Source organism: Amblyomma mixtum, chromosome 7, assembly GCF_055824585.1.
Source record: "Amblyomma mixtum isolate Tamu chromosome 7, ASM5582458v1, whole genome shotgun sequence".
NCBI classification, from domain to species: domain Eukaryota; kingdom Metazoa; phylum Arthropoda; class Arachnida; order Ixodida; family Ixodidae; genus Amblyomma; species Amblyomma mixtum.
This window is the reverse complement of record NC_143018.1, coordinates 55,544,504-55,561,964: the sequence shown is the minus strand read 5'-3', so window position 1 is coordinate 55,561,964 and position 17,461 is coordinate 55,544,504. Positions and strand designations below refer to the sequence as shown.

The 17,461-nt window shown below is 49.0% G+C and overlaps 1 long non-coding RNA gene across 3 annotated transcripts in view; it reads left to right on the top strand.

Moving 5' to 3' along the window:
- Positions 1–2,719: 2,719 nt before the first annotated feature.
- Positions 2,720–17,461, top strand: part of LOC149336126 (uncharacterized) — a 91,663-nt gene continuing 76,921 nt past the window's right edge. For 2 of the 3 annotated variants that reach the window (XR_016284151.1, XR_016284152.1), the window contains exon 1: positions 2,720–3,374. This is a non-coding gene — a long non-coding RNA (uncharacterized LOC149336126). Of the gene's footprint in view, positions 3,375–6,865; positions 8,208–17,461 lie in introns of those variants that run through there. The other variant, XR_016284150.1, reaches the window with a different exon arrangement.

The following is a 17,461-nucleotide window of genomic DNA, read 5'->3' as shown; positions in this document are numbered from 1 at the left end:
GAAGACAAAGAGGGCCTGTAATGAAGAAAATGAAAATTGTATTTGTGGCAAGGAAATTGCGCAGTAACTGTCTCACATATCTCGGTGAACACCCGTCAAAATTCAGGGGGGCACTTTTTTGACCTAAAGTGTAGTCACTGATGTGTGATTAAGATGTTAAGCTTCGCCTCTAAGACTGGAACGCGACATATTGCAACGCTGCCAGGGATTCCATAGAACGCCATTGTCCATTCAGTTCTACGCCTCGCCTCGCTCGTCGGTAAATTGGTTTTTGAGGAAAGGAAATGTATCTGTCCCTCATATCTCGGTGGACACCTTAACCTCGTCGGAAGGGAAGGGAGGAAGATGGGAGTGAGCGAAGACACCGTATTCACTAGACGCGCCTTTGTTCATTCCAAACCATCGAGATGGCATGGCGGAGTGGATAACATGCTCGTCTCGCACGCCTAAAACCGGGTTTCTATTCCCAAGCTCGACTAATTTCCTACTCGGTTTTATTTATATATATGATCTTACTAGAAAAGTTAAGTAGGCTAATTGTGTAATTAAGCAATTAACTAAGCTTAGTCCCAATACGATCCCTTCAATTGGCTGCATGGTTACTAGCTAAAGTACAATATGCCCCATTTGAAATTCGCGCACTGTGACGTCACGGTCGTTTCGACCAATTGAAAAGCGTGACATTTCTGTCGACAACAGCTGCTTACAACGATGAGGCATTAAAGGCTTCCGCCTTAATAAAGAGTTTATCAAAGTGGAGACATGCTAGCGTAGAGCAATTGCGCGTGTGCAATTGACCTCCGGTAATGTGATTCAGGTTTACGCTCAGATATTCCGTGTACATATTAACCTCTGTAATAGGAAGTTTACCAAAAATACGCCTACGCTAGTATTTCTCCGCTATGGGGCACCTCTGTAGTAAAAAGTTCATCGTATTGGGACTGAGTACGTCTTGCGCCGAGATGTTTGGGCGGAAGCCGAATTGAACGTTGGAGAGAAAGCCTGTTTCTAGAAACGGTTGCAGGCGATTGAGAATGACATGCTCGAAGAGCTTGCCGACACAGCTCCTTATGGTTTGGGTATAAATCGCATGCTGGCATGGGTCCAGGCTGATGGGAGCTTCCCAGCTTGCCAGTGGTTACTAAAGAGCTCCGTGAGTTCCTGGACGGACACTTCGTCCAGATTGAGTAGTGCCTTGTACGTTATGCCATCCGGCCCCGGCGCCGTAGAGCGGCGAATACTGAAGAGTGCTCGGCGGACTTCGTTCAAGGTGATGTCGGCATCAAGTTCTGGGTTAGGTGGAGGTAGATTGGGTGGATATGCTGACTGACTGGGTGTGGGTATATAAGTGTCCCGTAGTTGGCCAATTACGTCGGTGCTCTTTTGGAGCTCTAGTTGTATTAGACGTTGTGTGTTTACTTGTGTCTGATATTTAGTGGTTGTTGGATCTAAGAGCGTTTAGGACTGGCCACGCATAATGGCTCACTGGGTCAGTGGACGCCTGAATCGTGCTTATAGGTACGTGGGATGATGAGAGAGAGAGATGTGATCTGCTGGCATTGACAAGGTTGTGCAAGAAACGCGGCGCTAAAGCGATAGGCCATTGACGTTCATTGCGTTCATTGGCGTTGGCGTTGACCGCTTTTATGCGAAGCATATTACTAGAGGTACACTACAGCCCTTCGCCGTGGTTACGCGCCGTGCACACCACGTGACACATGACGTCACGACAGAGGAAGATGAGGGTCCACCTCACGCCGTCGCTGTGGTTGCACGCCGTGCAGACCACGTGGTACAGTGACGACACACCACGTGACATACCACGTGACACATGAGACGTCACGACAGATCGCCGTTACGCGCTGGGAGAGGGAGAACGATGCCATCGCCCAGACACCGGAATGTCCTCGAGCGGCATTCCTGCGCATTTCGAACGCGCGTTCACACTCGGTGTAGGTGAAACGCTCGCTCCACCGGGCAGGCGGACGCGGCTTCCGTGGCAATCCAGGCGCCCACCCAACGCGCGTCTCGGGGTTAGTCGGCGTTCCGCTGTAGTCATGCCGTTGTCTTCCCCCACGACGAAGGCTTCTAGTGGTTGTATTAAAATGATCAACTATTCAACCAAGGAAAGCCATGTATTAACAAGCCTAGCCATCAATATGCTTCGCATCTGACCAGGGTTAACCAAGTTAAGCCTCAGCCATTTTTTTACACTCCGAACTTTTAAGGAAAGCAAATGATCATAATGGCTCACTGGGTCAGTGGACGCCTGAAGCGTTCTTACTGGTACATACGTGGAGTGATGAGAGAGATGTGAGCTGCAAGCATTACAAGGTCGTTAGCCCGTGGTTAAGCGTGGTTCGTTAAGCGTGGTTCGTTAAGCGTGGTTCGGGTGTCCACTGTGACGTCACGCAGTTCGCGCATGCGCACCTGTGGCTTTTTCTGACGACGGGCCCCACGCTAGCCTCGGTGTTGACTAGCCTAGTGAAGCTTTTCGGTTCAAAATTACCGAAGACGCTCTGAATCGTCGCGCAGCAGCAGCCGTTAGCCACGCGTGACCTGTAGACGCGGCTCACTGCGTTCCTTCAGTGGGAGGCGCTGCGCTTTTGCTTTCACAACCTACCAGGCTTAACCAAAGCTAAGCCCCCGCCAGTTTTTATGATTGCAGGACAGAGTAGTGTATTAAAGTTCTCTCCTCCGTTTTACTCAGCCCCTTTGCAGGGACCGTGAAGAGGCTAGCTCAAGAGAAGTACTCGAAGCGAGTGCCCGGCTGTTTCACTCGTAGTCGGCGTTTGTGGAATCAGCGTTTGTGGAATCAGCGTTTGGAGGTGCGCCTTTCATTTCTGTGTGCAACATGCGTCGAGGTCGAATGCTCGCGATGACAAGCCAAAGGCCCAACTACAAAGGAGTGTTTCTTGAGCGCCGCGTCAGCGTCTCTGCCGGCGCGGTCGCTCGGAGCGCACGGGAGAGCGCGATCAACACATGAGGGCGTACAATCTGGCGTCTCCAAAGAGGCCTGGCGAGAGATCGTGGATAACGCATATAATTATCTTCTGTTCAACGCCAATCGTCCTCTTCAGCGGCGAAGAGAACCTACTGCGGGGGCAAGGAGGGCAATAGCAACGTTACAGAACCTGCAAATGCTGCTTTCGCAGAGACTGGCCGCTGCTTTTGGTCCCTGCCAATCCCCAACTATGAAGTGCTTTCGGCGCAAACGGATCTAGGCTCGCCAAATATCAGCGTCTCCCTGCGTCGCCTTGCGCCAAGCGTCGGAATTTCGCCTGCGCCGTCACCAGCAGCCGAGACTCTCAGGCTACGCCCAAGAAACGCTACTTTGTGGCTCGGCCTTAATGCTTTCGTCTAATTCACAGCAGGTAAGTAGTCTTCAGTACCCTCACAATTTTTAAGTGCGTAAGCAATATATTCCTCATTTCCAAGAAAATCCATCACCTTAAGTCTACAGAGTATGTGCAGGAAGCGTACCTCACACGTGACCTCTATCGTAAAAAATATATTGCCGTTAAACCCGGCTAAACCTGGCAACACGAGCGGAAAGCTCGGGTACGCCTAGTTAACCAAAGTTAGTCGCGGTTTTTCTTTGGTTTCAACCCGCTGCGGTGGCTCAGTGGTTACGGGGCTCAGCTGCTGACCGAAAAGAAGCGGCCGGATCCCGCCTACAGCGATCTAAATTCGATGGAGTCGAAAGTCAAGCATGTACTGTGCGATGTCTTTCGACGTTAAAGATCGCCAGGGGAGTCGATATATCAGGAGGCCTTCACTACGTCGTTCTTCACAGCTTGAGTCGCTTTGGCACGTTAAACCCCCATAAACCTAAGCCTTTGGTTTCGCATCGGCTTCGCTCAGCGGCCTTGGTTAAGCACTTTATTTACTTAAATTCACGCAAATTTTCACTTTTTTCCAGCCTCTGTTCTCCAACATGCGCTCTCTGCTCTCTATTTTGCAGCATGCGTTGAAATCGCATTGTACGTGGGCTCCTTTTGCATTTCGCTGCTACCTTGATTCGAGCCTAAGACCAAAGAACCCGATAGATTCTCAGAATTCACGTGGGCTTTCTTTGAATTTCTCTGCTACCTGTATTCGAGCCCGTGACCAAAAACCCGACAGATTCTTAAGCACGCGCTGGAAATGGCCTGCACGTGGGCATCCTTTCATTATCACTGCTGCCGTGATTTGAGCCCGTTAACGAAGAACCAGTACCGACTCAACCATGCGGTGGAAACGCCATTCCAGTGCTACCGGGATTCTAGCCCGTACCCAGACAACCGGATAGATTCTCAAACATCCGTTGTAATCACGCTCCACCTAGGTATCGTTTGAATTTCCCTGCTACCTCGATTCGAGGCTGACTAAACTACGGATAGATTCTCAAACATGCACTGTAATCGCGCTTTACGCTGGGGCCTTTTGAATTACGCTTTTACCGCGATTCGAGCCCATGATACAACAACCCGATAGATTCTCCTGCATGCGGTGTAATCACGCTGCACGTGGGCATCCTTTCAATTTCTCTGCTTCCGTCATTCGAGCCAGTGCGCTCGAATGCGCTGGAATCGCGCTACGCGTGGGTGTCATGATTATCACTGCGGCCGGAATTAGACCCTAACGCTAAGAAATCGCAACGTTTTGTTATTCACTGGCGTTAATTCCCTGGAGTGCATGGCAAATGCTTTTCAGTGGTCTTTAAAACAGGCAACGGGAGTTGCTGGCCTTCCTTTTCGGGCAGCTGAATGATGGCGGCTATACTACTTTCATAAATAGGAGAAATATACAGGCTTAAGCTTTTTTAAGCGTGAAAATATTGTGCAGTAGCACAGGTTTACGGTGGGCACTTAAGAAGACAGGGTGACCCTTGCCCATCCGATGTATTTTATGGAATGTTTTGGTACACCTTTTCAAAATAATGAAATAGCACAGACCAATTTTGTGTCCTTTTTGCTATAGGTTTATGCTCTTTTGACCGAGCCAAAACATTACACAGTTAAAACACCAAATGTTTGACAATTTTCTGTAGAGTAATAGATTTAAGGCTACTTTTGGGAGTGTCGGTTTCTGCTACAATATCGAAACAGAACTGCGTATGCCTAATTTTGTGTTCAGTACAGCCGAAGACTTGACCTGCTGCTGGCCGTAGTGCTTAGAATAATGATACCGCAGTGACAAAAACCTCTTTTAGAGATGAGCGGTTAGAGATGAGCGAGGATTTTTTGCTTACCCTGTTCTCTTAAGGGTCTTACATGCTGTGAATGCGAATGAATCCTTTCCCCTAAAGGCCTTTAAATGTATTTAAACTAAAGACATGCCACGGGAAGGCCTTTACCATGAAGGCATTATAAAAGACCTTTACCCGGAACGTAACTAAATTCGAAGCCTTCATTCTAAGACCTTTCTCGTAAAGGCATTTCACCTGAAAGCCTTTACTTTGAAGACATTTACCTTGCGTGAACGCCGACACAACGCGGGCTTCAGGGACGCACGTATGCCAGAAAGCAAAAAAAATGCGCCGATTATTGCTACCACATCAAAAAGTTTACAGCATGAGGGAGACAAAGATTCAAAGGCCCACTTCCCAACTAAGGGACGGCCGCCTAGTGCTCTGTCCGGCACAGCAAGCCTGCCGTCGAACTTGGCAACACCTCACAAGGACCGCGAAGTGGTGTGCCACTTCAATAAACCACGTGTGAGCTGTGCTCTACTGGTGCCTCCGGTAACAGCAGAGGGACCTACGTATGGTAAGGGGCAAACCCAGCTACGTCAACGAGCGTTCAAAGCCAAGCAGCCAACAGGCAAGCTGCTCGGTATCCGCGAAAGCTAGGCCGCCGCGGTGGCTCAGTGGCTATGGTGCTCGGCTGCTGGCCCGAAAGACGCGGGTTCGATCCCGGCCGCGGTGGTTGAATTTCTTTGGAGGAGAAATTCGAGGCCCGTGTACTGTGCGATGTCAGTGCACGTTAAAGAACCCCAGGTGGTCGAAATTTCCGGAGCCGTCCACTACGGAGTCTCTCATAGCCTCAGTCGCTTTGGGACGTTAAACCCCATAAACTAAACTAAACTAAACTATCCGCGAAAGCTGCATGAGGCGCACGCCGCAGGGCCCGAGGGCAGTGCCGTGAACTAATGACAAGCGATGCGTGATGCGGTTATGCTGCGGTGGATTTACAGACCATGGTGAATGCGGCGCCGCTTGAGCTAAGCGGAGTCCAGTAATGGCCACCTCGTAGAAAGCGCCTGACTCTCATCTGAAGCTATCAGAATGCGTCTTAGCCACTGTGTCAGAGGCATTTGGTGAAAGTGGTCCCATCTAGGGTGCCTGGATGCCACTGCCACGACACATGGAGGTAGCGGCCGCTGTTGAGTCGCTTCATATTAGGCGGTAGAATTCAGAAGTTCACTCACGCACCGTAATGATGCATAGCCTCATGGCCCAAAATACGAAAATAATTAATGCTGGTATACAATTGAGGCTGCTGATTTGGCGGGGCAAGGGCGCCAGGACGGCGACAAAGAGGCGCTGGGCGCCGAGGCAGGCTAGCCTAACCACGCAAGCAAGCTCGTTGCCTCGGTTCGCAGCTCGCAGATGCTCAGTGCCTAGCACTGTGTCCTTCGCAGCTATAAACGGCAGGGTCGAAGCATTAAAGTCGTGACATCGAAGACAGACCGGCAGTAATACCGGCAAAGAACCGTTATAAACATTAACTAAGCTGCCATGCCGCACAAGCGACAGTTTACTCGAGCCACGGGGAAAAAGTGTGCCTTCCGAGTCGGCCGGTCGAAGCCGCTTTCAACTGGCGCCAATGGCGCAGTAGTGGCAAGCAAAGATAGCAGCAACCACTCACTGCGCAACCTGCAGGATGTCCACGCAGGGGTGTTGTTCCTGGGAGGCTGTCGGGATGCGCACGGGTCTGGGAGGCTGGTGAGGACCGAAGATGGACTGGCGTCGGACAAGGAGCCGGTGGGAAAGCGCCTGAGGCCGGTTGGGATCAGGAGAGCGAAACAGAACGTGTCGACGCTGCGAGAGCTGGAACGGTTCTGGGTGGCCCGGCGGTTCCCGTGGAGCTCGTGGCGCGCAGCACGCAGCACGTTCCACGCGTAGCCCCACCCCTGGTTCCGATGGCATGGAATGAAATGAGGACGAAGTTAACGAAAACTTATTTCAGAATTCAACAAGTTTCACCTCTTTGAGAAGAAGACTGCTGGAGTTGCCCTTACAGCAACTTGGCCTTAGTTTGAGCAGCCCATACTTGCTATCATTTGGTGCCACCACGCTTGGGTTCAGCCACAGGTCTGTTTGTGACGCTGTTCAAAATTTCTTGCTGGAATCTCATCGACTGCCTTGCTAAAGCTTTCAGTATTTTCTTTTTATGCTTCATTACATTTTGAATTATTCTCTTTTCTCTTTCTCACTCTCTCTCCAATCCAAACTCCTATATATATATAGCGTAAGCAGCCAAGAACTTTATGCTCTCGCAAGCTATATATATATATATATATATATATATATATATATATATATATATATATATATATTTTTTACCTTTAATTTTTCATCCTCTCCGTGCCCTTCTTGTGGTAGACTCCCCCGGTGTTCCTCTCCCGTGTGCTTTCCTTTTGCCTTTACTACGTACAGGTGAATACCAACATTTACCTCGCGATTCTTGGCCGATCCCCCAGTGTGAGTTTGTGCCATTCTGTCTAAGGCTACAACAACAACAGGTTTAGCGTGTGTGCTCAGCGCTCTGCCCTCGGAACGCGCACTCATACTGACGTTCTTTATTACTGTGTAGTCGTCGCGAGCTGCTCATACCAGAATAGACACTTTCTTACTCAGACAACCACCATCTCATTCAACCTCTTCTGAGAAAGCGCTTTTTCTCCAGGGATTGCTCTCATATTTCCGTAATGCGAAGTAAAGCGCTTTCGTTGTATTTTAATTTTCATTGGTTCTTTTCCGTATATATTACAAGTGGTGCGCGTCTTCACCTATGCGATACTAATGCGCTCACGACGGTACCGTAATGTAATTCGCTTTTTTCTGTAGACATTTTTAAGCACGTGGATGCAACTTTTGATAGACCACAGAGCAACTGTTTTGCCACAGAACTCTGTTAGCGCTCACGGCAAGCGCTCGAGTTAGTACTTTACGCGGCTTCTGACCATCGCCAGCTTTTACACAGCCTTACTGAATAGGGAAGGTGGAGAGGAAAAATCCGGGCGCGGGGGGGGGGGGGGGGGTAGGGGCTTCTTAACGAATTTCTTAAATTAAACGCGATAACTTTTATAACATATGACACTACGTAAAGTTTCAAAAGCCGCCAAACTTTTTGGTAGGCCCACCCTGAAAAATGGATAAGATATATTGATTGGTAGATTAAAGGGGAATGGGCAGGAGATACTTGGTTGAGTGAGGTGGATTAGTGCATAGTGGTGGGTGGATTAATGTGAATTCCTGACGATTAGTTAGCGGATTAAGGTGGATTTGTTGGTCAGTTTAGTATAATGCTTTATGATAATCCAACGACAACTACTCGGAAATTCTGGTGTGCAGATTTTTTTCTATATATTTGATACGGAGGGCCTTAATTCAGCAATAATAATAATTTAAATTTCTTTCGCACTCTATATCACTGATTTTTTGCAACCTTGTGAAGGTTATACGCGCATGTTGATATCAGCGTTTTTCTCCTTGAGAATTTTGTCTTAGTGATGGGTCTATGGCTTTCTATTCTTGGCGGGCTACTCAGTGGGGGCATGCTGCGCTACAGGATTGGAAAATATCTACATAATAATAGGTGCTATGTTCCACGCCTTAGGTCCATAGGTAATATTCTAGGCGTTAAAATGAGGTAAGCACGACAAAAGACTAGCCAGAACGCATGATAGACATGGTATGCACTTAAATGGGTTGGTGTTCGGCGGCTTTTAATTGTCCCTTCTTTTTTATCTGTGCTCATTCTACTTCTAAACCAAGTTTACCCGAACAGGTGGAACTTCTTAGTGTAATTTACAACTGCAATCATAACGGGGACTATAGTAACAAGTCTGCGGAACTTTTAGATACAAAATTTTCTACTTAACAGCGAAAGCAGAAAGCCATTCGCTACGGCAGGTTTTCGGGTGAAATGGAAAGCATGGTTACCCTTTCCTCAAAACATCTTTTTTCTTGGAACCCAACACTCCTTAGCTCCTTTTAAATGAAGCCAAAATTTTTCACCGTAGAGAGGTTTGCATTCTGTGCTAGTTGTAAGGAATGGCTGTTCAAGCAATCAGGACAAAACAAAAAGAGCCTCGAGCTGCTGGCAAAGAAGGCCAAAAAGTACTTTACTACTGACCAATTAACAAGCAACAACAAAGCAGCACGAAATACACAGGCACATAAGCGCTAAGTATAAGGAAAGAGTTCACTGGAAAGTGGGAATCGTTAGGCATGAGGAAGAGTGATTGCAACATTGGGCGATGAGTCTCCGGAAAGTTGGAGGCTGGCAAGTTGCTATCGGTGAATCAGATCGACTGGGGCTTTCGGCACTCTCAGACCTGTGCCCGCTGTAACCCTTACAAGGCGAGTTGGAGACTCAGGTGAAACGGAAGACATACAGGGAGTACGCGTCCATGGCAGACCAGCAGCCCCCAGAAGCAGCCAAGAGCACATCAGGCCAACACAGGCAGCAGGCCACGGGGACGAAACGCCACGATAGGAAGCAGGTCGTGACAGCAGAGGCAAGGTGCCGCCGAGGGAGGCCCATGGCAGCAAGTACCTTCAGTCCGACCACAGCCGCCTCCAACTTGACTGTCAGGTCTCCAAGAAACTCTTTCTCTGCGCATCTCGTTTCCTTGGCATGCGAGCGTTATATTACTCGTGCTATGACTCAGTTCTACCTCTTGGCCTTTTGCTACCATCAATTACGCATGGCCTACAGCAGGCAGTAGTTAACACAGTTTTCATATCTTCATAAGGTTATTCGCTGCAGCGTAAATCAGCATGACGCTGCGCTCTTTCGTTGTAGGCTCGCAGGACTAATAATTTAATTGCCACCTGCTAGGGTGGGCAGTTTGCTCACAATCTATTGGGCAGGCTGTGATGACGACAAAAGTTCACATGACATAGACCACCCGCCCCCGGGGGTGCTATTCTGGGCAATTTTTCGCGCATTTGTCGCTTACGGCCACCAACGCCAACGATGACGCCGGCTGTTTGTGGACGGGGTCTTCACGCCTAGCCGTTAATACAGTGCTGCAAGGGCATCTACCATTCCTTCCCCACGTCCAAGGGTTTATGCCGACAGGCAGGAAGCAGTGGTCTCGAATAACTGCGACCATATGCCGGTAGGCTTCAGAGAGGGCTTCAAAGCTGCAGATTGCGTTGCCAAAGGCAGCTAAGCCTCACGGTGGGCGGGGCATAACATGACAGCTGTCAAACAGACGTAGTTAGAAGTCGTGACCACTGCTTATTTAATTAAGAACGCTACTCACAGCCGCGATGGCGAAGAAGCCACCGCTCCTGAGAGTCCCGGCATTGTGGGTCCCGATCGCGCATCATGCTTGAACCGAACCCTGCCGTCGCCATCATGAAGCACGTCCAAGTGTACACAGTGCCCTTCTTGAATGGCTCCTCTAAGGGCCCCACCTGCACCTCCGGGCTCTGTCATGACCATGATGGCCGGCTTTTCTTTGGGCTCCGCGAAGTGCTGGTGGGGCAATGGCTTGGGTACGGACAGAAGTGTTCCTAGGCTTAGGGCATACTAATCAAACAGAGGCCGCGGATTTCAAACTGCGTGTAGACTGCGGGCCACATGGTAGAGCACCGGGCTTTTTCGAGACGTCGAATTCACAGATTTCACACCGCATCATTGCAAGAAGTACGGTTGCGAGACTGCCCCGCCTTGGACGCTGCTTCATTCGGGTGACCGAGATGGGCTTGGGCGAGCTCTTCGATAGGAGTGACAAAGGTTTCTTGACCTTACCTCAGTATGCGACAGGGTTCTAGAACGCTGAGAGGGACGTCACTGCAACCGAGGTGCTCCTGAAAGCGGTTGTCATCCGGCACACCAGCCTCGGTTTCGTAATCTCAACGAGAGACAGGGTTTCATTAGACAGCACGTTACCGTTCAAGCCAAGCATGTGACGCGCGGTAGATAACCGCGACGTCGCAAAGAACAGGAGTCCTCAGGCCAACATTACCCTGACGTCGCAGCCGCAGATCTCGCGGCATCGTGTAACTTAAGACTTTCGTCAAGAAAAGGCTGTTCTGCGTTCTGCCCCCACCAGTCATTGCTTCCTATACACAATGACGCAACACGCCCTCACAGAAGGCCAGGGCGTCTTCGGCGCTTCTTCTTCTTCATGGCGGACGCCGGTAGGGCGCGCTACATTCAGTAGGCGCAGGGGCTCTTCTGCTTTTTCTTCTTTATACCTTCGTTCTCCCAGCTAACAGGGCCCATTTTGTTGCGTCGTCCAATCTGTCAGCCTGTATCCTATTAATACTCCTTTTCCTCTCAAACTGCTAATCATTCCAACAGTTCACCACCTGTGTCTTGGACACTCCCCCGTAGTGGGTATGTGCCATTCTACTTGAGGCCAAACAACCAATAACGGGTTGTTGTTCTCCTCAATTGTTAAATGGCGTGTACTTACTCCTGGGGATTCTCCGAGACAGAGGAGTCTACTGACAAGCTGAGCAATGTTTTGGTGCCGAGGAAAGATAAGAAAAAAAATTAAAAGTTGCTTAAGTTTCGTCTTTAAGAGTGGAACGCGACATCGTGTTGCAGCGCTGCCGTGCAGTCCATGGAACGCCATCGCCAGATCAGCGCGACGCCTTGACCGTTGGAAACAGCTTTGAACGCGATGCATTTTTTAGGAGAGGAAATACTAATTGTCTCGCATCTCGGTGGACACCTGAACCCCGCTGGAAGGAAAGGGAGGTAGGTGGAAGTGAAAGAAGAGAGAGAGAAAGAGGATCCGTATTAGGTTGGCACCAATTTGCCTTCTTTGGGCTCTCCTCACTGAACCCTGGCCAATCCCCCGTCGTGGGTATGTGCCATGCCACGAAGGCAACAACAACAACAACAACAATGCGCAGGGATACGCTCCTAATGATTTACATATTGTATGTCAGGCCAATTTTAGAATTTGGCTCTGTGTTGTTTTCAGGCTCGGCTTCATACAAACTTCGTCTTCTCAGCCTTTTGGAGAGGGAGGTGCTTCGGATGTGCATTGGCGTCCCAAAACTTGTGGCTACCAATGTTCTGTACCTTGAGGCCCGCATTCCCCTTCTCTTATCCCGATTTCACTTTCTCACTGTGCAGACTTTCCTCAAAATCTATGAATCCCATTTTCACCGTTCACAAAGCATTTTCTGTTGCCAGCCGACCCCCTGTTTTGGTGTCCACTGGCCTCGTTTTCATACCACACAGGTTGTGTTCGTGCAAAGACTACTTGAGCCTTTAAACGTGCAGATTTACAACATCCTTGCAGCACTAAGTAGTGGGTGCTCTGTCCACATTGTTTTCGACAACATTTTCCCTCAAAACGCGAACCTTTTACCACCCGTATTCTAACTGAACTATTAGAAGATCATTGAAAGTCCCTACCTACAAAAATTGCAACAGCAGCCAATGCCTCTCAGTGCAACGAAAAGGCAGGGGTGGGAATTTTCTGTCCGAGTTTAGACAGGTCCTTTTCGCTGCGCCTTCCGGATTTCACCCCTATTTTCCAAGCAGAGTTTCTGGCAATAGTACTTGCTCTGCGCATGCTTGATCCTTCTATTTCTGCAGCGGAAGTCATTACCGATTCTGTATCTTTGTGTTCGTCCCTCGCATCTCTTGTTGACTGCCCCACTTTAACCACTTTTTTATCGCTCCTTCCTTCGCATTTCAGCCTTGTTCACTTGATATGGGTTCCCGGTCACAGTAGCGTGACAGTAAATGAGATCGCGGATAACGTCGCAAATGCTTCCCTAGGCGGCCCCGTGTTGCCCATCATCCCGGCTACAGCGTATATCACAGCATCTAGGTTCTGGCGACGAGCGTTACTAAGCGCGCAAGACACAGCACTTTTAACTTCGGCGGAATATCAGCATCTGAAATATTCCTGGAGCAGGAAAATTTGACAATCTCGGCAGCTACAAGCATCTCTGACTATGTTGCGCTGCAGTATGCCCCCTCTAAATTTCTATCAGCACAGGTCTGGTTTGGCGTTATCTCCCCTCATTGCATTGTGCTGTGAGCCTGAATCTATCGATCATTTTTGGCTCCATTGTCATCGTTTCACCGCTTTGAGAAGAAGACCGCTGGAGTTGCCCTTACAGCATCTTGGCCTTCGTTTGAGCAGCCCACTCTTGCTATCATTTGGCGCCACCACGCTTGGGTTCAGCCACAGGTCTGTTTGTGACACTGTTCAAAATTTCTTGCTGGAATTTCATCGACTGCCTTGCTAAAGCTTACGGTATTTTCTTTTTTATGCTTTACTATATTTCGAATTAATCTTTTTTTCTCCCTCTCTCTCTCTACTCTGTCTCTCTCCAATCCAAACTCCTACTTTGTTCACTCCCTGCCCTCCTTGTGGTAGACTCCACCGGTGTTGCTCTCCCGTGTGCTTGCTTCTACAGACACCCTGTACAGAACAGGCCTTTTACTTCCTCTTCCAGCCCTCCTTAACCTGCACCGAGAGAGGCAAATCATCCGCCGGTCCAGTTAATAAGCTGGGCGGTGGATACTATCAGAGACTTCCTACGCACTCAGATGTTTTAACAAGCATGCCTTGTATGAATGTTGAGAAATAAAAATTGAATCAATCAATCAATCTCTTTCCCAGACCCACCGCAGTCTCCGACCTATCCCCCTAACCTCCGCCTCGCACCCATTCCACGCAACATGTCCGCACACACACACGCAGGCCTCCGCCTGGCATACACATACGAGTACAACCGCAAGCCACCCTTGGACGCTGCGGCGGTGGCCTACAGAGACTCACGTCTCACAGAAACCGCGGGCTCCACAGCCGCCTTCTTCCTCCACCCTTGCCTCTCTACAACCAGCACTCACACAACCAATCCATACACCTCCCCACCCTCCATGCTCGCCCTAGAAATACACGGGATCGCCGATGCCATCACACACTTTGTCGCCCTACCCTCCGCCCCCCCAATATGTTGTCTATACAGACTCGCAGACAGCTCTGCGTGCCTTCCATGAAAGAGCCCTCCCTTTCCCTACCCAATCGGCCTTAGATGCCGCCCTCTTAGCATTAAGCCCACGACCGGTGACCCTTCGATGTATCCCTGGTCACATGGGCATCCCCGGCAATGAGCTGGCTGACCAGCTTACCTGCGAAACTATACACCGGGCGCCGGGGATCCCATGGACGAGCCCACCGACGGAGCAGACGCTCAGGGTTTACAGGCACACTGTCGACGAATACTGCACGCAGCAAAAATTGGACTTTGCTGATTTACCACCACTACATCTACCCTTATCGATCCGTGAAGCTCGCATTCTTCGCCCAATAAAGTTTAATCTCCTACGTACACCAGCCAAACTTTATCTGTACCGGCACACTTCCACAGCGCAGTGCCCAAACTGTCCACACACATATGCAGACATAGAACACTGCCTTACACAGTGCCACGTAGCCTTCCAGGCCCCCGCCTATCCTTTCCCGCCACCCCCACCATGGCCCATCTGGCTTGCCTCCCGGGACCTGAACCTGCAACGCGCCCTCGTCACCTTGGCTCAGGACCTATTGAACGCCTAACATAAAGGCTGTTAAGAAAAAGTGTCACGCGACCACCACCACCACCACCCGCGTGCTTTCCTTTTGCCTTTACTATGTTCAGGTGAATAGCAACCTTTACCTTCCGGTTCTTGTCCGATCCCCCAGTGTGGGTATGTGCCATTTTTTCATAGGCTAGAATAACAACAACAAAGGAAAATTGAATTTTGGGAAAGGAATTACAGTAACTCTCTACACATATCGGTATACACCCACAGCCTCGATCATAGGTCGCCGGTTGGAATTCCTGCGCAAGCTAACTTTACTAGTCAGTTTATGCTGCTCGAAACGCTGAGTGGTATTGCATCATTTGGAACATTCTGCGGCAAACGGTTGGCGTGATAGACTTTTTTCCGTCGCGCTGTGCCGGCAGCTACTACTACGACGCCGACGGCTTTTCGACCAAACGAGCTGTATACGCTGGTACGTAAACCACTGTGCGTGGGAGACTGAAAAGAGTGCCATAGAACTACACAGATAAGATATCGCTCTCGTGTTCTCAACGAGAACATATCGCATTAACAGCTGTCGATAAATATCGCGTTGACGCGGTGACCGTCATGTCATTTATTGTTTTTTTTAACGTTAACCCCAGAGTGAGAGGTGGAGGTAGAAATTAAAGGCAGTGGAGGTAGAAATTAAAGTATGGCCGGCGCACTCAGGCGTGCTTTACATCATGGCGCAGGGTCGCCAGTGTGTGAATGCAATTTGTTGAAGCCGCAGTTTGTCATGTATTTTCGGCTGTGGGCTTGTTCCCAAGCCGCGTTTCCGTACCGACGAAAGCCTGCATGACAAGTGTTGTATACGACAGGACGTCCTTGTAGTATATACACTAGATCAGTTAAAACCTTGTACACTAATCCAAGCTACGACGCGAAATACTTTTATTTATTATTGTTTAAGGGATTTTTCTCTCACGGCCAACGCCGCCAACGACGACACCGGCTTTTCTGCGACACTGGGCCCTTTACGCTGTTGCGTTAAAATGCTCACTGCAGCATAAAGCTTGCGACCAAGTTAGCTGCTATCAGATGGGTGACTCATAAGTGGGAGAAGTCCCTATGAGCACAGTTGAGAAAGTGTGATTGCAGATGAATTTTGTTAACGGGCAGACAGATGTTGAATTCAGAAATATTTCGTGATGGGATCTGTTTCTTTTCTAAAAAGATTATTTAAATTGCGGATAGAACATTGATATTAGCCGCCGCGGTGGCTCAGTGGCTATGGTGCTCGGCTGATGGCCCGAAAGACGCGGGTTCGATCCCGGCCGCGGCGGCCGAATTTCTTTCGAGGAGAAATTCTAGAGGCCCGTGTACTGTGCGATGTCAGTGCACGTTAAAGAACCCCAGGTGGTCGAAATTTCCGGAGCCCTCCACTACGGCGTCTCTCATAGCCTTAGTCGCTTTGGGACGTTAAACCCCATAAACCAACCAACCAACATTGATATTGCTATGCCCTAGAGTAGAAGCACAAAGAGGAAGAACAATACCTGAGACTAGGGCTAGGGCATAAAAAAGAAAAAAAGAGCTGAGGATTTCTCCTCTCTTGCCGGCGGTTCGCATTTCAGAGAAAACGGTATTTGGAGGTCCCTCTTTTGAGCTTAGGACACCCTTTGCCTCTACCAGTTCTTCTGTCGTGTGGTGTGAGCGCGACCGCATTCTCGTTAAGCGCTATTTGCGGCTACCTTCATTATTACATTATTTCAACTGCTTGCTTACCCCGTTAACTCTATATAATAATACCAATGCATGTCCAAAAAGTGTATTTCATTTTATTCCTGCTTTTATAATATGTTTAATTAATTTAAAAATTTCAACAAGTAATATAATTTTCATTTTCAGTCATTCTACTATTCTACTTAGTATTTGTTTTCTCGCACGAATATTTCCTTCACCACCGCACATTGGCCACTCCCTCCGCGCGGGTATGTGCATTGTATCTAATTGAAGTATCTAATTTGCTTATTATTGAACATTTCTAATAATTCATACATATTTTATGATTTCAAATATTCTACTATTTTACTTAGCTTTTTTCCCGCACTCATACCTCCTTGGCATTCACCACCGTACCTTGGCCAATCCCCCCGCGTGGGTATGTGCCATTTTCATATGGTGAAGAAGAAGAAAATGTGCATTGTTTAACACCACAGTGCAGATAATGCCATCCGCATTTGTTCAATTTTGGATGGAGCTCGTAAAAAATCGGCGTTCTTGGTTCAGGCACATAAGGGAACATCACCGTGCCTTTGGTGGAACGCAGAGTGCGCTCGCGATTATAGGCGCCGAAAGGCTGCTTGGAAGAAACTTCTCCATAATCAGTGTCCCAAAAACTGGATCGATTATAAGTTCGTTGCAGCTACGTTTAAGCGCACCGTATCTCGTGCAAAGGAGTTGCACGATACTGAACGCTACGAATTCCTTTCAAAATCTGGTAATAGGCGCGCTTTATTCAATTACCTAAAATCCAGGAAACTAATCTCGTCCACCATGAACGCTGTCTCCCTAGTTCAGTCACCGGCTGAACTTGCACAGTCCCTGGAAGAGATAGGCAGAGGTCTTGAGCGCCGGTTTACGGCTCTTCTTCCTTCTCCTCAGAGGTTTCTTGCCACTTTGGACGATTTCGAGGAGGTCACCCTCACTGAGCTCTCGAACACTGTATCCCGCCTTCCACCCGCGGCCCC